Below are 14818 nucleotides of genomic sequence, written 5' to 3' on the forward strand. Positions count from 1 at the left end.
ATAAGAAATGATGAAATCTGGCCATTTGTGACAACATGGATGGTCCTTGAGGGTATTATGCTGAGTGAAATGAGTCAGAGGGAGAAAGTCAAATACCGTATGATCTCACTCATAAGTAGAAGATAAAAACAATGACAAACAAACACATAGCATTGGAGATTGGATTGGTGGTTACCATAGGGGAAGGGGAGGGGAGGGCAAAAGGGGTGATTAGGCTCACATGTGAGGGGATGGACTATAATTAGTTTTTGGGTGGTGAACCTGATGTAATCTACACAGGCTTCGAAATATATTATGATGTACGTCTGAAAGCTATATAATGTTATAATCCAATGTTACTGCAATTAAAAAAATAAAATAAATTTAAAAAACAGAATGTTTATTGTGAGGTGAAGAGCAGCAGCCCGTAACCCAAAGGGTTCATATATCTATGGACAGAATTAGAGATTTGTTCTTTCAAATAAGCAAGTAACCATGGGAATAGTGGCTGATGACATAAAATTTAGGTTATGAAAGAGCTTCATTCTTAAAAAATTGCTTTTCTTTTGAATACATATTACATATACAAGTTATAAAAATATACAGGTAAAAGGGGTATAGTCTGAAGACTACCCCTCCCTCCTGCCCTTATCTTCTATCCACGTGGTTGTCTTTCCTAGAAGCAACGATCGTTACCTAGTTCGTGCATCCTCCCAGAGATGCTCTATGCATATGCAACTACAGACAGTCCCCAACTTACAATGGTTCAACTTACGGTTTCTTGAATTTACAATGGTGTGAAAACAATATGCATTCAATAGAAATCGTACTTCAATTTTGGATTTTGATCTTTTCCCGGGCTAGTGATGTGCAGTACAACGCTGTCTCCTGATGCTGGGCGGCGGCAGCCAACCACAGCCCTCAGTCAGCCATGTGATCGGGAGGGTGACAAGCCATACACTGACAACCATTCTGTGCCCATACAACCATTCTGTTTTTCACTTTCAGCACAGTATTCAACAAATTAATGAGATATTCAACATTTTATTATAAAATAGGCTTTGGATTAGATGATTTTGCCCAACTGTTGGCTAACGTAAGTGTTCTGAGCACATTTAAGGTAGGCTAGGCTAAGCTATGATGTTCAGTACATCCAGCGTATTAAATGCCTTTTCAACTGACAATATTTTCAACTTATGATGGGTTTATCAGGGTGTAACCCCATCGTAAGTGGAGGAACATCTGTATATTCATATATAGTTTTCTATCCTAATGGTACTACCCATACTGATCCATAGCCCCATTTTTTTTCACTTAACCAATCTTAGAAAAGTTGTCATGGAATCCTAACTATTTTTTTTAAATCCAGTTCTATGCTGTTCATGTTTCTTTTTTTACTGAGGTATAATTTGCACTCACTAAGATGCATAGATTCAATTTGATACATTTTGAGAATTGAATACACAGGTATAGCCACCTCCAAAAGCAAGATATAGACTATTCCGTAATTATTATTCTTAAGAGTTAATTAATATTCCGTTGCATGGATGTGCCACATGACTGATTTAACCAGACCTCTATGGATGGACTCTTTCACTGTTATAAACACGGTTTCAGTGAATAATATGTACGTGTATGATATTGCATGTGGCCAAGTATACCCATCAAAAAACTCCTAGAAGTAGGTTTGCTCGATCAAAGGGTATGTGCATCTTCAATTTAGAAGGATATTGACAAATTAGTTACCTTTGAGGCTGTACTAATTTACACTCCTACTAACAATTTATGAAGGCTCTTTTTGGAGTATACTATGGTTATCAAACTTCTCGATCTTTGCCCGTCTGGTAGGTGAAAAAAGTGTGACTATAGCTTTAATTTTGCTTCTCTCATTTGCACGGATGCTGAGCATCTTTTCCTGTGTTTAAAAGCCATGAAACAGCTTCATCCCAAAAAAAAATTTGAGCAAAAGCAAAGGTGCTGTAAAGACTGTGCCAGGCTTTGGGAATGAAGGACTGAAACACAGAAGACTTGACATTTATTCTGACCTTTCAAAAGAAGCTGGACAAAGTAATGTGTTTTTGAGGACAATAGAAACTCAAGGAAACTTGGTATTTCCCGTATGACCTGCAAAAAGATGCCAAAATCTTGAATGGAAAACTCCAAGAAACCAAAGATCTAAGAAAAGGATGCCTGCCCGACTCACACATGAAGACAATGTTAATTATTTCCTCAATATAAATGGTATTGTCCATGCTGAATTAATCTACAAGGTCAAACAGTCAGGCAGGCTTATTATGCACAAATTCTAAAACATTTGTGGGATTGTGTGCTGCACAAATCATTCTTTGATCCTCCATTTTATTCACTACACTTTGCTCTGAACAACTTTTGGCTGGTCTTTAAAATCAGTCACTCTAAAAGGATAAAAAGCAACCCAAAAAGAAAAGAAAACTCACCATTGAGGGTATTCAAGAGTGTGACTCCAGTTCTAATGGCAATTCCAACAGAAAAGATTCAAAATACTTGGGGCAATACTTGAAATCAGTGCATAGCTCCCAATGTGACTTATTTGAAGGGAACAATACTCTCTTAGATTTAGAAGCTCTTATTTTAAATTGGTTCCATTGCTGGATAATTACATCATTTATACCATGTTAATCTATCAATCAGGATACTTAAAATCCTTCAACTATCCTCTTCCCCTCCAATGAAGTACTTCAAGGAACAATAGAGAAATAGAAAGAACATGATTGTTTAATTTATTAGACTCTCACTTATTAGCTGCAAAATATTGTTAAAGTTATTTCTCTTTTCTGGGCCTCAGTTTCTTTTTCTGTTAAATTCAGATAACAAATTGTACTGTGTAATTAACTAATAAAGTCTCTGGCATATAGTAGTCTCTCAATAAATGCTGGTTCTCTTTCTCTCATCTGTATCTAATTAGGGCTTTATTGATAGACCCAGAAATAGCAATTAAAAATGAAACTCTTGGGGCAGGCCCGGTGGCCGACTGATTAAGTGCGCGCGCTCTGCTTTGGCGGCCCAGGCTTTCGCTGGTTTGGATCCTGTGCGCGGACTTGGTGCCACCCATCAAGCCATGCTGAAGTGATTTCCCACATGCCACAACTAGAGGGACCCACAACTAGAATATGCAACTATGTACTGTGGGGATTTGGGGAGAAAAAGCAGGAAAAAAAACCCTAAAAAGAAAAAAAAATGAGGGGCCGGCCCAGTGGCGCAGCAGTTAAGTGCCCACGTTCTGCTTTGGCAGCCCACAGTTCACAGGTTCGGATCCTGGGTGTGGACATGGCACTGCTTGGCAAGCCATGCTGTAGTAGGCGTCCCACATGTAAAGTAGAGGAAGATGGGCACAGATGTTAGCTCAGGGCCAGTCTTCCTCGGCAAAAAGAGGAGCATTGGCAGCAGATGTTAGTTCAGGGCTAATCTTCCTAAAAAAAAAAAAAAAAGAAAGAAAGAAAGAAACTCTTGAGATTTCAAAAGTACTAGCCGTGAAAGTTTAGGTTTCAAATTAGGAAGCATTTTCTTTTGCCAACACCTGTGATAAAAAGGAAAATCGTAAGTTGAACACTTAAGGAAAAAACGTGTAAAGACGTATTGTCAGAGTTCACTTGCAAAGAATAGAATCCATTCTAGCTAGTTAAAATGGAAAGTATTTATTACAGGATATTTAGAAACTTTCAGATTTTGGGGGAGGGATAAAGAGACAAAGTCTGGGTTGAATTTTGAGAGAAGATTCCAGAACTGCATTGCAGCCTTGGGACATTGCACTGGGTTGAATAGCATCCCCCCTCCAATTCATGTCTACCTGAAACCTGCAAATGGGATCTTATTTGGAAACAGGATCTTGCAGATGTAATCCATTTAAGATGAGGTACTACCGGACTACCGTGGGACTTGATCCAATGACTGGTGTCCTCAAAAGAAGAAAAAACCGAAAACACACGAAAGATGGAAATGTGAAGTTGGGAGGCAGAGACTGGAATGATGTATCTACAAGCCAGGAAATGCCAAGAATTGCTGGCAACCAACAGAAACTACAAGAAGCAAGAAGGATTGCCCCTCGAGCCTTCAGAGAGGGCATGGCTCCACTGATAACTTCATTTCAGACCTCTAACCTCCAGAATTGTGAAAGGATAAATTTTTGTTGTTTTAAGCTACCTTGGTTTGTGGCACTTGGTTAGGGAGCCTAGCAGGCTAATACAGGCACTAAAGGAGCTGCTGAATCTTCCATAGTCAGGGCTCCTCCAGTCCCAGAACCACACTTCTGCCTCCATAGTTAATAAGACTTCAAGATCAGGAAACTTCTACAATCAGGAAACCAAGAGGGTTGGGCAACCTGTCATGGACAGGAAGTGTCATTACTGCTGCAGGCTCCAGAACTGTGCCACATCTGCTACAAACAGTCCTCACCTTGTCTTAAGACATCTTGGAGCGGGCTTTGGGCAGTAGGACCCTAGCTAATACTCCCACAGTAAAAACAAATGCCTCTACCATTGTCTTTTCAGCAGTGGAGGAAAACAAAACTGCAGCAGAAGCACAGCCTAGGCCTCACAGTGGCAAGAGCATCAGATTGGTTGACGCTAAAGCACATCCAGGACCCTCGCTCCGAGGGAGTCTGGGAAGTATAGTCATTAGTTTTCCAGTCTCCACAGTTCAGGGAGAGGACAGATGTTAATCACCAATCCACCACATCTACTACAGGTAGTTCAAGAAATTCTTCCTTGAATTCAGAAGTTGCCAGCATGAGATTTACTAAATCACTTAATTTCCTGGACCTCAGTATTCTCATCTATATAAAACTAAGATCAGAGGTGATCTCCAAGATATACTCTACATTTTAAAGTTCTGAATTTTTAACCGTGTATAAATCTGTACATACAAACATACTTTCTACATGTGTATATCCACTTAGTTTTCTACACTTTCTTGAGAAAAGATACTGGATAGAAATTCTACAGTACTTCCATGCTAAAACTATGTAAACTTTCAATTGGCTGGAGTTCAAAGAGGTGCAGAGAGTAGATTTACTCTTCTGAGGGGGAGAATTTGTGTAGGGATGTGTGTGTGTGTCTGTGTATGTGTGTGCAAGCATTGTGCATGTAAACTCAAGTCAAGTAAATTTTCCCATGAATAAAATTTTTCATGACTAGGTAAAAGCAAACTGGCAGAAATTTGATATAAATGGTAGAGATTTACAGTGAAGTGGACTCTGCTTGACGTTTTTCTCCGGTGTTGAATTCTTATATTTGCTTTCTTTTCTTCCAAAATGAAGCAGGTCATTAAACTTTGCATGACTAAGGTTTTCCAGGTCTAAAAAAGAATAGCAATTGTGGACATGCCTTACCATGTTGAATAACTATTATAAAAGTAGAATTTTTATTAACTTTATAATTAATTAAATATGATTTGGTTGGTCACTTATAATTTTATCACTAAAGATCTTTAGCTAGCCATGGTGGTCTGGTGGTTAAGATTCAGTGCTCTCCCACCATGCCCCAGGCTCCTTTCCCCATCAAGGAACCACATCACCATCTGTTGGCTGTCCTACTGTGGTGGCTGCCTGTTGCTGGGGTGCTGAAAGCTATGCCACCAGTATTTCAAATACCAGCAGGGTCACCCATGGTGGACAGGTTTCAGTGGAGCTTCCAGACTAGGACAGACTAGGAAGAAGGACCTGGCTGCCCACTTTCAAAGAAATTGGTCATGGAAACTCTGTGAATAGTAGCATGGGAGCTGAGAAGATGGTGCAAAAAGGCCAGGCAGGGTTCTGCTGTGCTATACACAGGGTCTCCCCAAGTCGGAATCTATTCGATGGTACTAACAACAAAAAAGATCTTTACATACTACTCATGTCCTTAACAGTCAGTATATTATCTGTTTACAAAATAAGAACTAGTGTTCAGTATAATAGATTTGCAAATGGCCACAAATTATTCCTCTCCCTGTATGCAAACCCCTATAGGATGTGACTTTTCAGCTCCTTTCATTAACAGGTGGAGTCTCTTCCTAACTCTGGTATCTGGGCTGGGCTTGTGACTTGCATTGGCCAACCAGATGATACAGAAGCAATGTGTGCCAGTTTTACCAGGACTTCAAGAGTCCTTGCACACTTCCACTAGCTCTGTTGGAAGCTTGCTGAGTGACAGTGAAAAAGCCTGGGTTAGCATGCTAGATAGAGGATGAACAACATGGAGGAGTACAAGGACCCCAGCCAACAACCCGCCACACTGTCAATCTGGCAGCTGATCAGTCATATCAGTTAGCCCAGCCAAGCCCAGAAAAGCCACTTGGTTTAGCCCAAACCACACTGCTGACCCAAAGAATCATGAATTAAATGGTTATTATTATTAAAGACTAAGTTTTTTGGGGTCATTTGTTATGCAGCAAAGCTAACTACTGTTTTCAGTTAACCTTGTTTAAATTTCCTGACTGCCTCAAATATTTGGATTACTTCCTTCCAATAATAGCATTTACTCTTTTTTTCTATTCAAAATTAGTATATTAACTGTAGAAAATTTTAAAAATGCTGAAATGCAGGAAAAGGAAAACAACAGTATATGATAACACCTGATAAAATTTTAGTGTTATCTTCCCAGTCCACTTTGTAAATATTGACACAAAAATTTATATAATTTGAGTTATTCTCTCTCTCTCTTTTTTTTTTTGCTGAGGAAGATTCACCCTGAGCTAACACCTGTTCCAATCTTCCTCTTTTTGTTTGTGAGCCACCACCACAGCATGGCCACTGACAGATGAGTGGTATAGGTCCTGGCCTGGGAACTGAACCTGGGCCACCAAACCAGAGTGTGCCAAACTTAACCACTAGGCCACTGGGGCTGGCTCTTGAGTTATTCTCTCTTAAATAAAATTTTCATTTTCAAACATTTTATGATAGTGTCTCCATACAATTGATATTCTACAATTTTTTAAATGTTTTCTTAGTATTTCACCTTATATGTGTATAATAATTAACTTTATAATATTGTCAATTTAAAAAATCAATTCCAATTAATTAGATTTATGAATAATAACATAAACATTATTTACACAATAACATTCCCATTAATCATGTGTAACATGAACCATAGGCAATACTGTATATTTACACAAACCTTCCTATCTCCATAAGTGAAAATATATTTACTATTTATTATATTTAATATATATTTACTATACCTTAACTATGCATGCATATCATTAACTAGAGTTCAATATTTGTTTAAGATTATTTTTTAAAGTAAAATTTATATACAGCGAAATACCCAAATCTTAAGTGTACCGTTCTATAAGCTTTGACCAGTGTAACCCAAACTCCTATCAAGATATAAAACATTGCCATCAACCCCAGAAAGTTCCTTCATTCTTTTTTCAGTCAGTACTCACTCTTACCCTTCAGAGGCAACCACTGTTCTAGTTTTTTCCACCATAGATTAGTGTTGCCTTTTCTAGAACTTTAGACAAGTGGAATGATATCACATGTAGTGTTTGGTTTAAAACTTTTTTCAATCAGCATAACATCCTTTAAATTTATCCATACTGTCACATCTCTAAGCAGTGTCTTAGTCTGTTTGGGCTTCTATAACAAAAATACCATACACTTGGTGGCTTATAGACAACAGAAGTTTATTTCTCACAGTTCTGGAGGATGGAAAGTCTAAGATCAAGGCACTGGCAGATTTGGTGTCTGGTGAGAGCCCACTTCCTGGCTCATAGATGGCCCTCTTCTTGCTGTGTCCTCACATGGTGGAAGGAGAGAGGGAGCTCTCTGAGGTCTCTTTTATGAGGGCACTAATTCCACTCATGAGGACTCTGTTTTCATAACCTAATCATATCTCAAAGGTCCCACCTCCAAATACCATCACATTGGGAGATATAGTCCAACATGTGAACTTTGAGGGGACACAAACATTCTGTCTACAGCAAGCAGTTTCTTCCATTTTCTTACTGAGCAGTATTCCATTGTATGAATTTATCGTGGTAGATTTAGCCATTCTTTTGTTGATGAACATCTGGGCTGTTTCCAGTTTTCAGCTATTGAGAACAAAGCTGTTATGAACGCTGTACATTGTCTTTTTTTGTAGACATATACTATCATTTCTCTTAGGTGAACACCTAGGCACGAAATTATTAGACTATTGGGCAGGTATAGATTTAGTTTTATAAGAAACCACCAGAACTTTTTCCAAGGTGGTTTTCCATTTCACAGTCCCACCAACAGTGTGGGAGAATTATGGCCACTCCACATCTTCGTTAGCATTTGGTGCTGTTAGTCTTTTAAATTTTAGCCATTCTGGGGATATATAACCAGTTTGCTTTTTAACTATTTAATTTTTGGAATGATTAACATAGTAATCTAGTTCAAAATTTGAAAGGTGCTGAAGGTTATACTAGGAAAGCTAAGTCTCTGGCCTAGCCTTTCTCCTACTATGTGGTTTCTTGTCTATTCTTCCAGAGAAAGCCTATGCAAACTATGGCATGTATGAGTATGAATTCTTTTTAAACATATTTTCACACAAAATGGCATCTTGTTTTCTAAACCTAACAATATTTCAGATATTTCATCTCAGTATGTATAATATTTAACCAGTTCTCTGTTTCTGTACATTTAGCTTTTTCTTAGTCTTCTCTGATTATAAAAAATGATGCGATGGGGCTGGCCTGGTAGCATAGTGGTTAAGTTCACATGCTCCACTTCAGCAGCCCAGGGTTCGCAAGTTCTGTGGAAGTGTCCCATATACAAAGTAGAGGAAAATTGGGGAGGATGTCATCTCAGTGACCATCTTCCTCAAGCAAAAAAAGGGAGATTGGCAACAGATGTTAGCTCAGGGCCAATCCTCCTCACACACACACACACACACACAAAAATGCTGCAGTGGTTTTCCATATATATGTGTGTATATGTACAATTTTACATGTGCAAGTATATCTTTATTTTTTTATTTTTTTTTAAAGATTTTATTTTTTCCCTTTTTCTTCCCAAAACCCCCCAGTACATAGTTGTATATTCTTCGTTGTGGGTCCTTCTAGTTGTGGCATGTGGGACGCTGCCTCAGCGTGGTTTGATGAGCAGTGCCATGTCCGCGCCCAGGATTCAAACCAACGAAACACTGGGCAGCCTGCAGTGGAGCGCGCGAACTTAACTACTCGGCCACTGGGCCAGCCCCACAAGTATATCTTTAGAGCAAACTCTTAGAAGTGAGATCGGTGAGTATGATGGTTAGCTTTATGTATCACCTGGCTAGGCTACAGTACCCAGTTATTTGATCAAACACTAATCTAGATGGTGCTGTGAAGATATTTTGTTGATGTGGTTAATACCTACAATCAGTTGACTTTAAGTAAATATTACCTTTGATAATGTTGACAGGCCTCATCCAATCAGTTGAAGGCCTTAAGAGAAAAAACTGAAGCTTTCCAGAAAAGGAGGAATTCTGCCTCAACACTGCAGCATTAACTTCTGCCTGAGTTTCTACCCTACTGGCGTGTTCTACATATTTTGGACTTGTCAGAGCCCACAATCATGTGCACCAATTCCTTAAAATAAAACTTTACGCATATGTTCTATTGGGTCTGTCTCTCTGGAGAACATTGCCTGATACAGTGAGTCAAAGAGAATGAATATTTTTAATCTTCGTGGATATTGCCAAGCAGTCCTCTAAAGGGCTTTTACCAATTTAGAGACCCACAAGTGATTTAAGAGTGCTTGTTTCCCTACACCTTCACCAACATAGTGTGATTTCAAACAGTCTATCTGATAAATTTAAGAAAGGATCTTGTTTTAATTTGATTTCCATCCATTAAGCATTTTAATGTTCTAATCTTTCTAGAATATACTATTTTGTTTGATAGGAGGTAGGAATATAATTTTATTTTTCCCATATGATCAATCATCCCAGTGCCATTAATTCAGTAAATTATACCTTTTCTCACTATAAATTGCCACCATTGTCATGTACTAAAAACATATATATGTAAATACTTGGGATACCCATTCAAACACATATCTCTGGGTCAAAGCATATGAATAATTTCAGGAGTATGATACTCATTTATTGACTAGGTCCTTCATTGTCCAGTAGCTTGAAGTTCTCCTTTTACCATATACTAAGTTATTTTATATGTATAATTCCATATTTTCCATTTTGTTCTTTGTTTCACCCTCCTATTCTGGTGTGACTACTGCAATATTTTCATTTCTTTCTCTTCTTTGTGCAAATAATATGCAGTAAACCAACATCCCAATTTTGTTTTTCAGAATTTTCATAGCCATTTTTGCTCATAGTTGAACGTTAGGATAGTTTTATTTTATTTTTTCTAAAAATTATTTTGAGGTGTTAGTTTAATATCATTAATTAACTAAATTAGGCTATGGAAAACTGGTATATTTATAGTGCTAGGTTTTCACACGACACTTTCAAGTAAGTTTATTTCTCTAAAAAGACAATCATATCTATAAATAATGATAAATTTGTACCATCCTTTCCAAAATTTATCATATTTATTTTCATTTGGGGATCAATTGCCTTGGTTAACTCTGACAAGACAATATTAAATAATGGTAACAACTAATTGCATTGAATGTGTCTAATTTTTCCACATCAAGCATAATACCAGTTAATAGTCATATATATATTCATATGAATATATATATATTCATATTTAAAATACTACTATACATGGAAGTGTGGAGAGGATTTATTCTCATTTTCTCTAATATATAAATACTCCATTTTTATTTTACTAATGCTAATGTCTATGTCCAGCTCCATCTAATGTTTTCTTTCATGTAAAGATAGTGACAAGATCACGGAAGCAAGTTGGATTAAAAAACACTTGGTTTAGTTCCATTGTTCAAGTCCATCTACTAATATAACACTTCTTTTAGCACTTAAAAATCATCTGGAGTGCTTATTGGAACATAGATTCCTGTGCCCACTCTTCCCCTCCCCACCCCCTCCAGAAATTCTGATTCTTTAGATCTGGGGTGGGGCCTAAAATGTGCATTTCTGACAAACTTTCAGGTGACCCTGCTGCTACTGCACTTTGAATAGCACTGCACTGATTAACAGGCAGGTAACTTGCCCAGGATGCTCTTGAGCAAGCTGACCCAAAATGTCCCCATTACTTGAAGTCTAGCCCTCCCCATCTCATCTGACCTGCTCCCACATTTCACTAAAATCCTCTGTCGCAGTGAGTCTCAAAACATCACATATTGCTCTGCCATTAATTAGCACTTATATGATTCATACATGCCTTTTTTCATTTTCGTGTGTAACATGGGAAGCGCCCCTTAATCAGCTGTAGTAGATTTTCCAAAGGCAGCGTTCGTCAGTACCCCAGGTGTCCCTCAGTATGCCCTCTCTCCTTCCACAATAATAAAATATTTGGCTGAGTCCATGGCACTCAGGAACAAATAGAATATTTCTGAGCCTCAGTTTCTGCTAAGTTTAGTCATGTGGTCAATAGGATTTAGGAGGAAATATAGTATGGTACCTTCCGGGAACCTTCCTTAAGAGACAGCTCCTAAACATGCTTTGTCTCCCTTTACTTCTTCCTCTATTTGATAGCTTGGAACGAGTTACTACCACTTGGGACCACAAACTAAGGCCACACACAGAGGAGGAAGCAGAAGGAGCTCAGGTCTCTTTCACGATGGAATGCCTGGCCCTGGACCACCTGTCCAGAGCTCTACAAGAAAGAAGTACTTGTTTCTACCTTAAGTGACTGTTAGTTTGGGTTTTCAGTTGAACCTAATCTTAACTAAATTGTTAGGACAACTAGAAATGGTGTCTAAATAGTTATAAGTCTTAGCTGTACCCTTTGTTCCAATCTGATGAACTCAAACTGTGTCTCATTTTTGTGGTTGCAGGATTATAAACAAGCAGCTGCCTCCTCCTTATCCTGCCAGTATCTTCATACATCTAATTGACCAAGACATGTTCTCATAAATCCAGTAATTTAGTACATTCTGTTTCTATTACCACATAATATATAATATGCCCAAGCATACATAAGTACATAATTATGTGCTTATGAACTCTAAGAAAATACATTTATATACTTATCATTAACCAAAAACATTTTTTTCTCTGATCAGTAGTACCCATCATTTTCCCATCTGTTACATGAGTCTAAATTTCTTCTCTTCCCAGAAAAGTCATCCACTTCTGTCCTTCTCTTCTTCCCCTGGATCGATACTAACCCACCACAAAACTAATAAGCAATAGTTTATATATTTATAGTTATATCTCTATATATTTTAAGTTCAATCTCATCACGTCCTCTCTCAATTTTTTTTTACCATTTGTGATTGTTAAATTGCATATTGACCAACAATTAATATTCAAAGGAAATGTATACTGAGGAGGGTTTAAATCTTTACGTGTGTATGTGTGTGTGTAAACAAAAAATGATGGGCTTTAGGTTATAATTTTGTCTGAGGAGAAACTTTGAAAAGAGAATAATCTGTAGAGATAAGTGCTTAAGTGCTAGATGAAATTATTCTTTTTACATTTGTTTATATTCTAGTGGCCACAAACATAACAAATAAGAAACACCATTGGAGATTAGCCAGGCGGAGCAGTAAGCTTAAATCTATATATGCTCTGTTTCTTGTTAGCATTATCAGTTCTTGTTTAAATGTTTAATGATAAGGGCAAGTGAATTATTTGATACTCAACTGTTTACCTATAAAGTTTTAGTTATGTCTCCCAAGAAGGCACTGTTTATCCACGAGGCATGAGTGACCAGAAAGCTCATTAACTTGTTCATTAAAAGAAAATGTGCTTGTTAATCTAAGACATTAAATGCATCCGTCACATGCTACAGCCAATTCATACGGGCTTGTCAGAGCCCATTGGGTACATGTCGTCCCAACCTTGCCTTCAAGGATTTCACATTATTCGCTTGAAATCTGCCATGGTGGGAGTATTTACAGCACAGAAATGGGTAAATACTGCAAATTAGAGCCCTTTTCTTCCTTTGGAGAGCTGGTTGCACAACATTTACCAGAACACCAGTGAAGATATTTATCGTAAGAAATTGAATTTGCTCACTTAAGCTGTAAATAATTCATCAGATTTGTGTTAATTAGTCCACCATTCTATCTGCTGTTTTCTTATTAGACACAGACCATTCTGATTTGCTCTTTCTTATACGTGTAGAAAAATTGAAATGTCCTCTGGCAGAGATAATTAAAAAATTTTTCTGCATATCTTTGTAATTATACTTGCTTTTTCAATTTCTCCATTTCCTTGATTAATTTTTGTCTAATTCATCGATAAAAACAGATGGAGGGGCCAGACCCAGTGGCCTACTGGTTAAGTTCAGTGTGCTCCACTTCAGCAGCCTGGGTTCCGTTCCTGGGTGTACACCTACTCCACTCATCCATTAGTGGCCATGCTGTGATGGCGGTTCACATACAAAAAGAGGAAGATAGGCAATAGGTGTTAGCTCAGGGCAAATCTTCAGCTAAAAAAAAAAAAAAACCGACAAATGGAGGTGTGTTGGATATTCTCCCAAGTGGTTCACTTTGTATCTGACAATCATTTATATATTTTAAAGGTATGTAATTTGGCATACAGATGTTATTAAATATATTTTTGTTGTGAATTTTACCTTTAATCAATATAAAATGATTTTTTCTTCCATTTAATGATTTTTGTCTAGAATTCTACTTTGATACAGATAATACCACCTTTTCTTTCTTTGTTTTATCTTTACCCATAAGTTTATTTTTAACTTCTTTTTATTATTTTGTTTTAATTGGGCCTTTCATTAATAGCTTATACGTGGAGGTGGTTTTTTGATCCATTCTGAGGATCTTTTTCATTTTATAGTAGAATTCAAGCTATTTTTATTTACGGTAAAAATGGATACACTATTTGGTTTTCCTTAACTTTTTATTTATTTCATGCTTTCTTGCTGTTTAAAAAGAGTCATTTACTATGTTGGTTTAGTATCCTTGCCTTTTTTTCTCCCTCTGGTGATTTGAAACTTCTATTTTGTTAATAGTTACAGTTGTAGGCAAAAGAATGCCTCTCCCCCCACAAAAAATATCAGGCCCCAATCCCTGGAAGCTGGAGAAGCTGTAAATGTCACCCTACAAGGGAAAAAGGTCTTTGCACATGTGTTATGTTAAGGATCTTGAGACAGAGAGATTATCCTGTAGTATCTGGGTGATCCTAAATACAATCACAAGAGTCCTCACAAAAGAAAGATTACATACAGACACACACACACACACAGAGAAAAAGAGAAGGCAATGTAACCACTGAGGCAGAAATTGGGATGATGTGGCCACAACTCAAGGAATGCTGGCAGCCACCACAAGCTGAAGGGGCAAGAAATAGCTTCTCTCCTAGAGCTTCTGGAGGGCACGCAGCCCAGCCAACACCTTGATATCAGCCCTGTGATACTGGCCTCCAAAACTGGAAGAGAATAGATTCAGTTGTGTTGAGCCACCAAATTTGTGGTAATTTGTTACAGCAGTCATGGGAAACTAGTACAGTTACTTTTACATTTTTGGAAAACCAATTTGAACATAGATTTTCCTACCAATGTCAACATATATCCATATAACTTTTGTGATTTTGTATACATTTTATTCTTTTTTCCCATCTCCATTGGCAATTTTTTTTTTTTTTTTTTTTTGGTGAGGAAGATTAGCTCTGAGCTAACATTTGTGCCCGTCTTCCTCTATTTTATGCATGGGATGCCTGCCACAGCATGGCTTGATAAGCGATATGTATGTCCATGCCCAGGACCCAAACCTCAGAAGCCTGGGCTGCTGAAGAGGAGCATGCAAACTTAACCACTT

The 14818-nt window shown here is 37.7% G+C and overlaps 1 long non-coding RNA gene across 1 annotated transcript in view; it reads left to right on the plus strand.

Annotated features, from left to right (window-relative positions):
* The window catches only part of LOC111768919 (uncharacterized), a 33282-nt gene extending 23720 nt beyond the window's left edge, over positions 1 to 9562 (plus strand). The window contains exon 3 of the long non-coding RNA XR_002801603.2: positions 9368 to 9562. This is a non-coding gene — a long non-coding RNA (uncharacterized lncRNA). The remainder of the gene's footprint in view (positions 1 to 9367) is intronic.
* Positions 9563 to 14818: the final 5256 nt, after the last annotated feature.

The sequence above is a fragment of the Equus caballus genome, chromosome 18, assembly GCF_041296265.1.
Source record: "Equus caballus isolate H_3958 breed thoroughbred chromosome 18, TB-T2T, whole genome shotgun sequence".
NCBI lineage: Eukaryota > Metazoa > Chordata > Mammalia > Perissodactyla > Equidae > Equus > Equus caballus.